The following is a 12,792-nucleotide window of genomic DNA, read 5'->3' on the forward strand; positions in this document are numbered from 1 at the left end:
ACCACCAACTGTATTTATTCTGTTCTTACAAAATGTTGTTACTCATTCAATTTCATTTGCAATATTATTATAATTTTTCCCCCATTGCGTGCTCATCGCTCGTCGCGGGGCGATGGAACCAAGTGTAAACACTGCTGATGGATCCGACGTGGCAGAATTGTAATTTAAAGATTGATCAGGGGATGGGGGAATAGTGCCATGGAGTAATACAGAACTTGATTGCTTGTTGGGGGTCTGGGGAAGGAATCCAGGTTGCGCTGGGCTGGACTGTTAGATGGGTCCTGAGGAAAAACAGTCAGATGCTGGCGAAATATATCGAACAAGGCGAATGGAGTGTTTTGTCTGGAAACTGGCCTCTCTTCATTCTCTGTCCTAGTTTAGCTCCATCTTTTGATATCTTTATGCCATGTTCCTTTCATTGTCTGGTTGAAGCTACTTTGCAATGTGCTGACTTGAAACTCCAGTAAAAATTAGCCAGAATGCATACATGGGTTTTGCGTTCCTCTTTTGCCACTCAGCGATGTTCTCCACATGCTACCTGGGAGATCTCATACAAGCCAGCTGTGGCCTCCAGCTTGTGAAATCATGAGTGTTGTTGCTTATCTAGGCTAAGAATTCAATGTGAAAGGCTTGGAAGGCAAGTTCTTTGTGGACATCTGTGATATCCTCTTCTGCTGGGCTTTGCTTTTCCTAGGGCTAGTTGACCTTCCCTCCATTCGTAATTCACTGATGTCTTCTGCTAATGATCACAGAGAGCCTAATTCTGCCAGCTTTGCTCACAGGAGTCCGAACAATGAGTCCTCTACAGAAGTAAGTACTACTCCACAGTAGGAAGGGTGGCAGAATAGACTGTACAGCTTGCAGGTGATTTCTCATATAAATGTAAATCTCACACATATATATGAATATGCATATTTACTCATGAATACCCAAGACAAAAAGATGTCTTTTCCTCCTCTTTTTATCCCCCAAATGCGAAAGGGAAGATATTAACAGTTGCCTAATCTTGTGTGGCACACGGCATAATCTAGGCAAAGCTAATCTTTTCTGGAGAGAGGGTTCTGATAGGCTAATTTACCAGTATGGGACTTAATCATGATACAAACTGTTAATTTGGTGTGAGTGTTTAAAAGCTTGCCTTGAAAGAAGGCCGATTTAAGTCTCGTGTTCGAAGGCCAGATCTACCATTCTGCTTGGGTAGAGGGGAATTTTTATGCCATTATCCAATCTTGTGTGAAATATTGTATGTTTATCTTCTCTGCTTCCTCTGTTACTTTCATATTCCCTTACAAACCTTGATATCTTGATTGGCAACACCTTTTCCTATGGCTCTGCCAACAGCCTGGATTTTAGTTTCCTTTTCTTTCTCCTTTCCCTCAATCAGTTGCTTATTCCACACCATGTGGTTTCAAGCACAATTTACAATTCTCCATACTGCAGAAATAGCTAGAGCTGATGAACCTGCTGGAGAGCAACTCCAAATTAAAGGGACAGGGCAAATTGCCTCTGTATCGGACTGCAGCATGACTGCAAATGAGAGAGAGATTGTTTTGACTGGAGAAGTGATTTTCAAAATGGGGTGTGTGGGGGGTGGGGGTGGGGAGGGATTAACTCTATGGTGTTATATGGGAATTATTCTCAGACCCATGTTCTCTCATCCTTTTTAAAGTCTTGTTGATTTGACTAGAACAGTGTTCAAATATTTGCTCACATCCACTATGTGAACCGCTCAATGCATTGCAAAAGTATGTGATGCGTTGCAAGGGTGCATGAATAGGAAAGGAGGAGATAATACTGCTTGGAGAAAGGATGGGTGGTACAGCCATCTTTGTGTTCAAAGCTACCGCCAAGTGTGAGAAACAGGTTGCTGCTTCGAGTAGTATCCCTGGGGGCGCTCCGTGTGCGCACAGCCATGCACTCCTGACTGCAGATTTTCATCAGCAGTGCCTGCAGGTCCATGCCTGCCCCTTCCCCGACACTGAGCTTGAGGGTTCTAGGGCACAGGAGTGGATCTGCAGATGCTGCTGATTAAAATCTCTGATCAAGAGTGTACGGACACGCTCCCAACCTGGTGTGGAGCACCCATGGGTGGTGACGCGCATCGAACTCATTGCTGTACAAGGTAAGGAACCTCTCCTTTTGTGAGATGGCTGAGCAGTGTTGGGGTTTCTGCCAAACAGCAGACCAAAGTTGGAAAAGAAGGTTGGGGGGGGGAGGGATTTGGGGCCTCTTGGAGAGGGAGGCAAAAAGGGTGCTATACCGGCACTTGCAGCCATCGAAGTAAATTGCTGCGCCAGGGCCATCCCTTCGGGAGAAGCTTGCTTATGTTCCATCAGCAGGAGTCACTTAAACCTATTCCACAAAGCTAAAGTGACCATAGAAATCAACAGACCCAACCAGTCCATTGTCCCCTGTGCAATTACCTGGATCGTGTCTGTCTTCCCCATCTTTTTTCTGGCCCAGGATTCCCTCATCCCAGCTTGGTCTGCTTCCTACATTGTCTTCACTCTTGTACCTTAGCTGACATGGCCTCTTCTGATAGAACAGGGGCAGGGCTAGCTCAGTGGTTTGAGCATTAGCCTGTTAAACCTAGGGTTGTGAGTTCAATCCTTGAGGGGGGCCATTTAGGATCTGGGGCAGAAATCTGTCTGGGGATTGGTCTTGCTTTGAGCAGGGGGTTGGACTAGATGACCTCCTGAGGTCCCTTTTAACCCTGATATTCTATTCTATGATACGTCTGCTGTTAACAGCCATTAGAGATTCTCCTCTAGTTTGTATAAGGGTCGGGACTTCTGAAGCAAAAATATCAGTCGTCTCCTGGCCATGGCAAGCTATAGTGGGCAATGTAATGCACCAATGATCTTACTGCATTGATGTGTATTGCTCACACACTCATTGGGGGTGGAGATTTTTAGTGATAAATGGTATACACCATATTCGTCTTCTTGCCCAGAAACCAACTGTGATACTGCAGATCTTTTCCTTCGGCAGCTTTAGATATGGCATAGCCTCGAAAAGTTTAAAGGAGAATCCTGGAGACACTTGCTATAAGCCCATACTGCTGCAAATACTAATCAAATCTCTTCAAACATAAGCAATTCTTCCAAGGACCAAGAAACTGATTGACCCACCTCTCAACAGGTTCTTATTGATAGAAACATTTTTCTAAACAAACACCTCTAGGTAACATGTGCCATAAAATATGTAATTATAGATTATAGGATTGGACGTTTTTCTTTGATTAAATGATAAGATTCTCCCCCAGGATACTTCCATGATGCACTTTCTGGGGAAATCAGGTGTATTTACTCCATGTTCAATAGGCAGTCTTTCATGCTGTTAATAAAGAAAACACCTTGTAGTGCTTCAACCTGTGTAACACCTGTGGGTCTCTGGCTTTGCATTTTCTTATCTTGACCAGAGCTCCCCGCCTGGTCTATAACTCGGACCTTGGTAAAAAAGAAAACAAAAAGCAAAAAGGGAAGAAAGAAATATTCAGTGTAGAACGTCCTGGAAATATGAAGCTGGGCAAACTCTCTGCATCTGCCACAGGTGACTGCCCCTATGTACTCAAGATGGGCTGAAGTCATAATTTTTGGATTCGGTTCTGGATATCAGACACACCGGGCATAGGGGTGGTTTTATGTTTGGAGTGTTGGCTTAGCCCAGGGGCCTTCTCACAGAATTCACCCCAAGGTCTGGGTTTTGAACAAGCACAAAACTATGGTGTGAGAGGTGGTTGTTTTTTAAATCAAGGGGTGTGGGTCAGATCTAGTTCTTCAAGATATGGTAAATGGGATGGAGGGATACATCGCTACCTTCTCCTTTCATCCACAGTCTTTTTCTATCATTCACTCATGTTTTTTTCCCTTTATTCTATTGGTTCTTTTCTCAACGTCTCTCCTAATAAGGGCTGGAGTTCAAGACAAACAGCCTGAATGTGCTTCATCCAAGTAGGGTTGAAACCCCAGCAAGCACAACTTGCTCATCCCCCCCCCTAGATGTTTCACTGGCCCTTTAAGATGGGCCATCGGGTAAATTCTTTCCTTGGGCCACCCTTAGCTGGACTTTAAAATGCAGAGGGCAACATTGTGCAGTTCCAGTTTATACTGGTAGGAAGAGAAGAATCCGCTATTGGGGCCTCTGAACAGAGTGAGCTTCCAGTAGCTTTATTCTCTTCTCTACCTCCTCCCCCCTCCACAAAGGAGGAAAAAATGTAATCTCCAAATTGCAGTCTTCCCACTTGCTCCCTCTACCTGCCATTTTTAAACAAATGCAAATTGAAACCCTCCCTGGGTTGGTTCATTCCCTTCCTTCATGTAACTGATGTTATTGGATTTTTATGCAGCACATTACACCCTGAGCCATGTCTTCCACTATTTTGCTTTCAAATTGTATCTCCTGCCATTTGTGTCACATTTAAAATGCTAACAGTATAGAATGTCATTTACAGAATCGGGGCGTTTGCTGCGGAAAATTAATTTGACTTATTCCTTCTGCCTGTTCCTATCTCCAGGCCAATATTATGCTACTCATTCTACAAGAGTAATACTTAATGAATAGGACTATTAATAATGTCAAGGTCCATGGGGGTCTTATGGGTAACGGATAGGCGTAGACTGTAAGGGGGCAGTCACCTGACTTCGGTTAATGTTCCATGAAAATATCAGGCAGTGCAATGTAATTATGGAGCAGAGGATAGTAAAAGAGGCAGGGAACTTGGAGTTTCTTAAATATTTTTTTTAAATTAGTCAGTGCTTTTTCAGTAATTTACCTGAACCTTGGTCAGGCCACGTGTGAAAGCTATTTAAAATGTAAAAGGAAAAACCAACAGCTTGGGAGCCTAATCCATAAAAGGGGCTAGAGTCGGAGCAGGTTACACTGATATTGCAAGAATGGTGTGTGTGTTTGTGTGTGTGTGTGGTTTCTATTTTGCTGGGGTGTGGGTGTGTATTGTACTCAGACTATATTTGTTGTAGCTTTTTTTAAATGAAAAGCTCTTGGAGGGAAACACATGTGTTAATTTTATAACGGGCACAAATTGCAAACAGAAGAACTAGAATCCGCATGTGGCTATTTATTGTGCTCCTTGCTGAGAAAACGCTAGCCAGGATAACATGGCTTGAGACACAAGCCTGCCGTGGGCAGGTGGCATGCTAGGGAAGTGCTCGTTTTTCCCCCCTGTGTGCTAAGCTGCTCTCAGTGCTAATGGCATGTTGAGGGGAGGGAAGATCCTCCTTTAGGGTCGGATCCAACATGGCCATGCTCCCATTGGGCTTCAATGGGTGCAGGCTTGAGCCCTTAGAGCTAAGCAAGAGGAAGATTTGAAGACTAAGTTCTAGTGCAGTTTGTATCTAGGATCGATTGGATTAATTATCAGGCTTTTCTGGGGTGGAGGGAGGCAAATAGGGAAACTCGCAAGCTGCGCCCTTTGCTTCTCAGGGAAAATCTTTTTTTCCCCTCCCTGTAACCATTGGTATAAATCAGGGAACATGTGTCTTGGTGGCTCAATCTGAAAAGGGAACCCAGGAGTCCTATCTCTGCATCTGCTGCTCTACCACCTGTTGCCTGTGGGTGTGTCTACACTGCAGGGTCTGTGGGACCCAGGCTTGAATATTTACACTGCACCATAAACCTGGGCATACAGTTGCTGGACCTGAATCTCTCAGCCATGCTAATACCTCTATGCTGCGCTACGCAGAGCTTCTGACTCTGGTCTGTGGCTTGAGCTCTGTCCACATTGCAAAATGACACAATGGGACTCAGGCTCTGACCCACCCCCCCAACAGAGTCCTCGGACCTGAGTGCTTGTGATCCAAATCAAACTATTTGTGTGTGTGTGGATGGGAGTTACGGGCTCAAACCTGAGTGAGTGCCCAGGCTTAGTGTAGACACATCCTGTATAACTTGGTGCACCACGTAACCTCTCCAGATGTCACTTACACACCTTGTACAGATGGCGAATTACCAGCCTTCCCCACAGGATCATTGAGACTGCCCCACCCCCCAATTCTACAACTGGCTCTGTGCGAAGAAACCCCCCTTTGTTGGTTGGAAGCCAGGTGCAGAATTGGGCCCCTGGTTTATAAAGTGCAGGTGAAACATGTCATGAGAAGAGCTCAGTGTTCTGGAAGCTGTGATGGCAGAAGGCCATTGTTTCCTCGTAGTAACTACCTAAGTAACTACCGTTTTCCAGAAACAGACAATGTATTAAAAACTATGATGTTAGTCAACCAGGCTTGGTCAGACTTGGGCAGGGGAGATGGCTGTAGGCTAGGAGTTCAAGTCCTCGTTCCTAGCCCACCAGGCGCTGGGAATGCTGCTGATGGAACATGTTTTGCTTTTAGGAGGTGTCTCGTGTCACACTCTAGCAACCCCTCTGGCTGACTCGCAGCTTCAGTGACTCTTACTTGACAGAGTCCCAACAGGGACATAATGTACCCCATCCGACCGGGCGTCCCTCTAGGCCAGTATCCTGACACCACAGGGGCCAGCCACCAGATGCCTGATTTCAAGAATGCCAGTAATGGACAATTATGGAATTGTATGTCTCCCTGACCCCCTCGGTTAGAAGATGGCCTATTGCCTGAAGCAGAACAGGTGGCCCAATGGGAGAGATGAGGATGAGGAGAACAGAGGATGGAGGCAGAGACCCTTGGAGATGCTGCCTCTCAAATTAAATCTTTGACTCCAGGTTCTCAAATGTAACTTGAAAGCAAAGCCCACAAATTCTCCTCTTTGTTGATGGGATTTGTACACTTGAGAAGTATTTCAAGCACCGCTGTGGAAATACGCCCCATAAATGATCCAGTACGACTAAGCTCAGAATTGCATAGTGGGTTTCTTCCATTTAATACCTTAGTTCACCCTTGCCCCTCTCCACCACCACATTTTCTTTCCTCCTTCAGGAAGCTTTATTCATGTCTGGGGCCTGCATTAATATTATTGACAATGGTAGGCAGACACAGTATGTCTCTTCGTTGTGTGGGGCTCACTAATTCTTACTCTTAGGTCACATGCTGACAACTTCAGAATGGAGTCGTATCCCTCTGTCATAGTTCTCCATGAATAAACATGAAAGAGACAAATGAGAGAGCGCTGTACGTTGCTTTGCAGGCAGCCTTGCATTTATTTCCCCACCCTGCGCATGCCTGTAAATGACAGCTCTTAATTCAATAGCTGTATTCGCGCTTCTTGGTATTGTTAGCACCCTGGCGTTGTTTGGCTGTTGACTGTCGGACTGTGGTGGGTGGGTGTTTTTTAGTTCCGGCTCAGATATTTAATTGCTACTTTCCATCAGTAAGAAGCACCCTGTAAAGTGATAATCTGATACAACACAAGGGGCACACTAATTAGGAAACGGTTTATATTCCCTATCCATGGGCGGGATGCATAAGTATTTAGCCAAATTCTGCTCTGAATTACATGGGTATAAATCCCGAGTCATTTCATTGAAATCAATGGAGTCACTCTCTGTTCAGAGCATTGAGGCTGATGGAGTTGGTCTGAACCAACATTGGTGAACCTCAGCAGAATATGGCCTACCATCAGCTAACCCAATGCATGAATTTGACAAACCATATGGTATCTCCAAACTATCTATTGGGCAATGCTCTCCGACTGAGGTGAGAAAATATCCCCTTGGCCTTTGATAAAATAAAAGAAGCAACAGCTGGATATTTTTGCAGGTCCTGCAAAATCAATGTTGTTGATGCCCCCTGTGGTCTCTGTAGCAGAGGATAACTAACATTGCCACTGGAGCTGTGAAGGCACAAGAGCCGGTGCTTGCACGCTAAGCGGAGAGGGTCTCGTTAATTTCAGCCACATCAGGAACACAGTGGGGGGGGGGGGAGGGGCAGGGAATAAACTGATATTTGCCCTGAAGGAAAAGGACAAAATTGGAAAGGGCAGAAAACTTGTATTTCAAACTTCTGGGAGGGTGTGAGGGGAATAAAAAGTTAACATCACATTATAGAGAATATTGAAACATCCTGCTAAACTGTTTCAGCACCATGGACAGCAACTCTCACTCTGACTTGAGATATGGTGGAAAGGTAACGTGGGTGGCCCAAATGGCTTGAGTCTCTGCACACTTGCTTTAGGTCAATAGTGAAACTGACTTTGAGTCACCTAGTCCCCATTTGTGGTCAATGCTAAATCCACTACACAGTTTGGCAGCAATGGCATGCTCAGCTCGAGGAACGGTAGTGGAGCCGCTGGTCAGGACCCAGGTGAGAGCTGAGTGGGGGAGGCATACACAGTATGTCTGGTTAGAGCCAGGCATATTGATACCCAACTTTTCTCCACCCCTAAATTAGCTAAACTTAAAAGTAATGACGTAGGAAGGGTTATTCTTCCATCTGAAACACAAATTTCTCCTCTAGCTATTGGTGTGCCTGTGTGCACATGAGCGTGCCCTCTCACTGAATACGTGTGTGTGTGTGTGTGTATATATAGTGTGTATATATATATATATATACTCACAACATGTACTAAAAGTCATGCTCACAGCTCATGAATAGTCCCATTGACTTCACTGGGACTACTCACATGCTTAAATTTATGCACATGCTTATGTACCTTGCTGAATTGGGGTAAACAGTGTGTGGTTTACATAGAGAATCTTTGTGTATAAAATGAACCATATTTACTTGGCAAACAAAGATGCTATGAAACTACACCTTTAGCCCATATACAGAACCTTTATTGGCTATACCTATTTACTGTGTTGTAACTTGCTGTCAAATGCATTTAGAACATCCTCACATACGCATTAAACCTCCCCTGCTCTCCGGGCCCTCTTTGTAGCTTCACAGGAAGTGGGAGCATTTAACATACTCTGGGAATTGGGTCTGATGAATTGCAAACGAGCCCTGTTTATGCAGGAGCCGTAGCTTGGAGGTTCAGGCGAGAGACTGGCATTGTGACTAAGGCTGGTCAAAAATTTTCCATTGATGGTTTTGTTTTTTGTTTTTTGACTGAAAATTGGATTCTTGATTAAACAAACGCTTTCACAAAAGTGTCTGCTTTCCTTGAATTTTTTTTAATTTGTTTTATTCTTTTCAACAGGAAACCGAAAGTTTGGGGCCAAAACCTGAACATATTTCAGCAGTTCTTGGTAGAAAATCTTCACTTTTCAGCAACCAAAGAATTTTTGGCTTTTTGACAAAATTTGGACATTTTCTGCTGAAAATTAGAAAACCAATTGTTTTCATTTTTCATTTATATTTTCCCCGGGGTGGGGGTGGGGGGGTACCTATTTTTGACCAGATTCATAGATTGGCCAGAAGGGACTTATTTAGTCTGACCTTGTCCATAAGCTTTCCTTGAATTAATTCCTGTTTGAACTAGAGCACATCTTTTTAGAAAAACATCCTATCTTGATTTTTAAAATTTCCAGCGAGGGCAAATCCACCACAGCTCAGCTCTGGTTCGGATGTGGATCCTGAGATTGGAGGGAGAAGAAATTGTAACCCAATAGTCACCAAACTGGTTTGCTGATGCTGCATAAAGTGATGTCCCTTAAATTTGCCAGCTTTGCCTTAGATAATGAATGTTCTATGTGGTATGTTTGTAGCATCCTCTGTTTGCTTTAGGGGATACCTAGAGAATGTGGTAGGTGTACAGAGGCAACATTGTTTAGTTTATCCAAGGCAGTTGGTACATTCTGAAGGGAGACCTCTGCTGTTGCGCACATCTCCTCTTTAAAATAATCCCGTGGTTTAATTGCCTACAAGTCCCCCAGTAACAGAGACAGCTGCACAGAGGTAGACAGCCTGGCAAACTTGTGTTATGGAGATATGGGGGCTCAAAATTCTGGGTTCGCAACAGCTCATGGGCTGTATCCACAAATGAACACAACATCCTTCCCCCATCTCTCCCTGCTACACCTTGATGTCTCCTCTCTACTCAGATTTACAGCTGCCTTGTCCAAATATATTACAGGAAATAAAGGATAAAATGCTTTTAAAAACCCACCTCCCCAACCAGGAGAGCAGGCATCAGGGAAATAAATGAGCCAGTTTGTTATAATTCTCAGCCTCTGTCTTGTGAAGGTGAGGCCTCCCTTTTTTTCTATTATTATTATTTTTTATTGCCACCCATTTGCCTTCATTATAATTTATTTGTTAATCCATGCTTCAGTCCATGAATTTTGCATTCAGGACTTGGGGGGTGGGAGGGGGGATGACATACAAAAAAAGGCCCCTTAAAAAGGTGAAGGACGCGGTTCTAGGACGAGGGGCCGCTTTACTAGCCTTCCATCATCCTTGTAAAAGGCAAATATGCAGTCAGCAAAAAAAAAAAAAGATAGACTTCCCAATTAATAATTATTCTGATGGCCTCATCAGGATTCAGACCCTCTCAGGTCAGAGAGGACAAACGTACACCTTTCTCTCCGATTGTTTCGCCCTCAGGTGAGCTGATGCTGCCGCTGTACCATCTCTCTACCTCGATCATGCCAACTTTCCTTCCCTCTTTCTTTCTCTCTCTCTTCCCCCCCCCCCCCCGTTGGTTTTTTTTATGAGGCATCCTGAGTGTAAAAAATATGGCCTGCCTTTATGGTGCTCCAGCACGAATGAAGCTATAAAATTATGAACAGTTTTTATGATGGCTATTCAGGGGATGCTTTTATATTGATGGTGCGCAGGCTGTATCTATTTTTTTTATCCCTCTCCCTTTCCTTGGAAAGAGATCACAGCGGAGGGGGGCAGAGAAGAATATGAAGGGAGGGGGACCCTGTGTAACTATTTTTCATGCATTTAATATATTAATTATCCGGTAAATGCTCCCTAGGCTGTACTTGGGATGCCGAAGAATGACAGCTTTTCAACGAAGCTCCAAAGGCAGCCCATCAGCCCACAGTGTATTATGTCGGAGAGGTCAGGGTGGGGTTAATGTAACTTTTTATTTGCTGATTTTTCATAGGCGGGAGCAAAGCTCGTAAGGGGGGGAAGAGAGAGAGACTGAAAAGGAGGTGCAAAGAGAGCAGAGATAATGGCAAGTCAGTTACTCCCTCTCCCCCCGTCCTCCCTCCCAATCCACTCAATGTCAGATAGCAGGACTATGCAGAAGAGAGAGATGCACATAATGCTCTCTGGACGCTACACCTCTCGGTGCTGGCCTGCAGAGAAGAGACCAAAATCTGGTGGGGGAAAATTTGAGTGGGGTGGGAGGAGAGATAGGGGGAGTGGGTGTGTGTGTGTCAGGAAGGGGAAACCATCACAATATTGATGTTCATTAAAGCCTCCAAAATGGAAAATGGGGGAAATTCCTTATGCAAAATTTTTGAAAAGTGCATCGAGCATCGGCGGGGGAAAAATCTAAAGACCAAAAATATGAGGGAAGCCGGGACGCCAGGCAGCTTGCAAAGTCAAGTGTGTTTAGTGAGGGATGATCTGGGCAAATAATGAATGCAGAGAAATAAACTGATTGTGGTGGGATCCCACTCTCCACCGTCACTCAGTTTACAGCTGTCCGTATTAAGTGGTCTCGGACCCCACATTGCTGTGAGGACTTGAAGCAATACTGTCTGCAAGCAAAGTCTGCTTCTCCCTCCCCTCCCCCTCCTGCCCCCCCCGCTCCCTCCGTCCTCCTTTTATGGAAGGTACAGATCTAGGGCCATCATGTACTGATCTGGGGAAGCCCTGATCTAATGGTTCTATGTATCCGAGTATTGATCTAGGAGGTAATAGGAATTTAATTTTTCTTTAAAAGGCCCACAAGCGACCTTGGGCAAAATATTTTTCAAAAAATATAATGTAAATTGAGATTAGAAGGCTAAAGAAGTTTGAAGAATTGAGATCTAACTTTTACCTATAAATTCTATAGCAGGGGGACAAGTATGGTTTTGTAGTTTAATATATAGAACCCCAGATGATAGATATCTAATGATAAACTAATCCTGCTAAAGTAAGTGTCTTGGTTTAAAACATCCGCTGTCCATGTAATACATTAAGCTATACATTTTGTGTGTAGGAAGGGTGCGTGGTCACACACGCAAATGTTCAACAATTGCTCATATGGCATCACTGTTAAATCTGAATTGCATAAAATAAGTCAGACTGAAGGTAATTATGCCAGCTGCTTTATTATTCATTTAATTCCCTAGCACGCTGAAAGCACGCACGTTGCTGCACAGAGAGTGAGAAGTGACAAACAAGTAAGAATTCAGAGAGCCACTTCCTGTGAGATGCTGAGCACCTCCCGGTCGGTCATGAGCTCCTTCAACTCCCCGGAGAGTCTAGGATGCTCAGGGCTTCATGTTCGTGACCACTTCCCAAGATTGGGCCAAGAGAGCTTATGATCTGAGGTCCTCATGGGTCCAATATAATTCAAAATGGGTCACCAAAGACGCTAAGGGGATAGTCACTACAGTTGGAAGGTTTCCTGGGAGCAGCAGGCTTTTTAGGAGGTAACTTGTCTCATGGGAACTGACCCATGTATAACCCTGGTCAGCTAGGAAAAATTATTTCTGCTGGGTCCTTAAAACAGCACATTCAGGTTCCAATCCAGGAAGGCATTTTACCAGGTGCTTAACTTCAATTGCCTGAATTGAAGCCAATGGGACTACGCAGGTGCTTAAATGCTTTGCTGGATTAGGACATTATTTATTATTGGCTTCTAAAAGGTAGAGGAAATCTGTTTCACACAGGCCCTGTGTAGTAGTGAGATGCACTGGGTAAATACATAGTGTGTTACAGTCGATTATAGCAAGCCAATATAATTCTTATGCATTTTTTTATATGGAAAAATACAATGCACAGATAAAAATGGAAAGCAGAGTTTTAAAAT

This window comes from Malaclemys terrapin, chromosome 18 (genome assembly GCF_027887155.1).
Source record: "Malaclemys terrapin pileata isolate rMalTer1 chromosome 18, rMalTer1.hap1, whole genome shotgun sequence".
In the NCBI taxonomy this organism is placed as follows: Eukaryota; Metazoa; Chordata; order Testudines; family Emydidae; genus Malaclemys; species Malaclemys terrapin.